Source organism: Dipodomys ordii, unplaced genomic scaffold, assembly GCF_000151885.1.
Source record: "Dipodomys ordii isolate 6190 unplaced genomic scaffold, Dord_2.0 Scaffold14, whole genome shotgun sequence".
NCBI classification, from domain to species: domain Eukaryota; kingdom Metazoa; phylum Chordata; class Mammalia; order Rodentia; family Heteromyidae; genus Dipodomys; species Dipodomys ordii.
The window spans coordinates 8,126,648-8,130,472 of NW_012267230.1; positions in this window are offsets into that span (position 1 = coordinate 8,126,648).

Genomic DNA, 3,825 nt, shown 5'->3' on the forward strand with positions numbered 1-3,825 from the left:
CTTCTCAACCAGAGGGTCTGGGACAAGAGCTGCGGGGGGGGGGGGGGGGGGGGGAGGCTCTGCATTATCTGCCCCCAATGATTTCATCTGCTCAATGAGACATTCACTTCAAAACTCAATTTCCTCTCCCCTGCCATCGGATCCTGCCATCTGAAAGCTATGTGTCAACTCTTTGTCCTGAGCATTTGAGACACAATCTATCCACACAATAGACACAGTATCTAGCCTTCTCCATGCTAGGGGCCCCCCAACATGTCATTTCAGGCCCAGTTTCTTTTCTTTATTTTTTGTCAGTCATGGGGCTTGAACTCTGGGCCTGGGTGCTGTCCCTCTTGAGCTCTTTAAAGCTCAAGGCAAGCGCTCTACCACTTGAGCCCCAGCGCCATTTCCGGTTTCCTGGTGGTTCATTGGAGATAAGAGTCTCCTGCCTAGCCTGGCTTTGAATTGTGATCCTCAGGTCTCAGCCTCCTGAGTAGCTAGGATGAGAGGTGTGAGCCACTAGCTCAGTTTCTTTGTGGAAGAAGCAGCAGGGCCCTCCCCTCCTCAGTGGTTCAAGAGCTTCACATCAGCACATACACAGCCTGTGGGGCAGGGAAGGACTCAATACAAAAGTAGCTGGTGTCGCTCAGAAGAAAAGAATGAACCTTGGTGCGGGCTGTAGGGCACAGACGCAAATTCCCTAACCTCGCATAGGAGCTCCACACCTGCCCCTCAGTCGCTGTGACTGTAAAAGCAACATGGCTGGGTCTGAGGACCTCCGAGATAGGTTGTTCTGGGACCAAGACAGAGGAATGGCAGAGTTGAATCTCACCAGCTCTGAAATGGGCAAAGCGACACACTTATACCAGCACACTGGAAGAAAGACCAGCGTGGAATAATCTTCATTGGCAGTGACCACGGCTGTCACTTCACATAGCCAAGTCTAGTTGGGGAACCTGGGCCAGGGAAAGCCAAAGGAATCATTTGGAGCATGGCCCAAAAGACGCGTGTGCTTCTCCTGCGCTTTTTGCTGGCTGCCCTTCTTAGTCTGTCTGCTTGCATCAACAATTTTACCATAAATATCCAAATGCCCCCCCCCCCATGGCCCAAGCCACACTCTGCAACCTAAGAATCAGTGGATTTTCCTGAGAAATGCAGTCTTCAGTTTTCGTGAGATCTCCTGATTGTAAAAGTGTTCACAACCAGCAGGATTACTGCTTTCAACAATATGAGGCAGCTTGTCAGTTTCCTCTAATCGCATCTATCCACTGTACTGCTCTACTCCCAGCTGGAACAAGGCTTCAAGATATACTAACACTGGGTAAGTAGTTGGTGATTGAATGAATCCATGCAAAAACAAAAAACAAAAAAAAACAGAAGGAAAGAAGGCTGGAGAGAATGATTAGTTGAGCTGGAACACAAAAACCACAATCAAGAAATGACTGTTGCTGGGAAGTTGGCTCAGTGGTAGAGTGCTTGCCTTGCATGCCTGAGGCCCTGGGTTCGATTCCTCAGCACCACATAAGCAAAAAGAAAAAAGCCGGAAGTGGCGCTGTGGCTCAAGTGGTAGAGCGCTAGCCTTGAGCTGAAGAGCTGAGGGACAGTGCCCAGGCCCAGAGTTCAGGCCCCACGACCGAACCCCCCCCCTAAAAAAAAAAAAAAAAGAAATGACTGTTGCCAGGGGCCAGTGGCTCAGGCCTGTAATCAATCCTAGCTACTCAGGAGGCTGAGATATGAGAATTGTGGTTCAAAGCCAGCCCTGGCAGGAAAGTCCATGAGACTCTTATCTCCCAATAAACCACCAGAAAACCAGAAGTGGCGCTGTGGCTCAAGTGGTAGAGTGCTAGCCTTGAGCTGAACAGCTGAAAGACAGTGCCCAGGCTCAGCATTCAACCACAACTGACAAAAAGAGATGACTGTGAGGTTAGGCCCAGTGGCTTATGCCTGTAATTTCAGTTTTTGCAGAGGTAGAGACTGGGAAGATTTCAGTTCAAGGCCAACCAGAAGTTATGGAGATTCCATCTCAACACATAAATCAGGTATGGTGACATGCACCTGTCATCCAAGCTAAGCAGGTCACAGGTAGGAGGATCATAATCTAAGGTTCACCCTGGGCAGAAATCTCAAGACCTGACTTGAAAATAATATAAAGCAAAAAAAAAGGGGGGGGTGGGGGGTTGAGGGGTATGTAGTTCCAATGGTAGAGTTCAGAAAGAAAGAGAAAGAAAGAAAGAAAGAAAGAAAGAGAGAAAGAGAAAGAAAGAAGGAAGGAGAGAAGGAGGGAGAGAGGGAAGGAAGAAGGGAGGGAGAGGAAGAAGGAAGGAAGGAGAAGAAAGGAAGAAAGAAAGGGGAAAGTCCGTGAAGTATTCTGGGTTTTTTTTTTAACATATTTCATAAAGTACAGGTTAGGACATAGGATAGCAACGTAAGTCTACATCAAGATTACACATATAAAACGTCTGCTTTCATAATCAGAAACTATGAAACAATGAGAATGTCTCCAGCCTCCTGGACAGGCAGTTCCCTAGGGGGCAAGAAACACAGCTCATCCCAGATCACAAAACCTGCTCTCTGCTCTCACGGACACTGTGCCAACTAGTGGGTGGAGATGAGAGGGAATCTCTGGACGGCCTTGCCCCTCTTCCCACAGCCCCAGGAAGCAAGCTGTCAGAAGCCTTTCTAGGCAGCTTCTGAAAGGCCCTGTGCCTGGAAGCCGAGAGGCACCAGGAGCAGGTGTGTAGCACCTTCTTAGCAGCCTTGAAGCCTGACGCAGGTAGAAGGGTGGAGGACACAGGGGCCTGAAATGACAAGAGGCTCTCTTTGAGAAACCACGTGTTGGGTTTGCTAACTTCTCTCCCAACACCATCCCTTAAAACTTAGCCAAGCATGGGTGGCACACGCCTGTAATCCTAGCTCCTCAGGAGGCTGAGATTTATTTCCAATGAACCACCAAAAAAAAAAAAAAAAAAGAGCTGGAGAGTGGAGCCGTGGCTCAAGTGGTGGAGAGTTAGCCTTGAGCAAAAGAAGTTCAGGGACAGCGCCAAAGGCCTGAGGTTCAAGCCCCAGGATGAACACATGGACACACACAGCCTTAAACTTGAGGGGGTGAGATTGATTAAGATACATCCATGAACCCATCCCCTCTGTGCAACAAATGTATGCTAATAGCAAAGGGAAGAAATACATTTGGAGCAAAGCAGATGGAACAAATAGAGGGGCGTGGAACAGACTCCACCCTTCTCCACAAACCCCAGCAAGGTGCCTGGCTGAGCGACCTGGTTTAACAGTTCAACCAGTTCATCGCCCATGGGGACAGCTCAAAGCTGCCTCCAGATGGCCTTTGGGGGGCGGGGGGAAGGGTCCCTTTCTCCAGAATTCTCTTTAAAGCCTATCCGGGCCCTTGAATCTTCTCGGGACTCGTTTCCTTGGCCTCTTCCCTTCCCATCGCCCATCTCCAGGCCCCTCTGGAGAATGAGGTCAGCTCTCCCTCGGGGGCTCCCAGCTCGCCTGACAAGAAGACCCCTGCCCCCCGGTCCTCCCTCCCCCCGCCCCCCCCGGGCCCAGTCTCCTCTCAGGTTTTCTGGGTCACCGTACCCCTGGGCTGACCATCCCATTTCCATCTCCAGTCTCATTGCAATGGCTACCCAGGCCTCAGGACAGCTGCAAACTCTTTTTGGAGGGGGCTTGGGGTGGGGGTGGGGGGGAGAAAGGAAGTAAATGGCCAGCCTCGGGGGGCCCCAAGGCCGATCGCGGAGTCGGGGTCAGGGGGCGGGGGTGGGGGGGCGAGCTTTGGACCGTGGGGACGCGGACGCGTGCTCTACCATATGGGTGCGGGGTGGGGGGGGG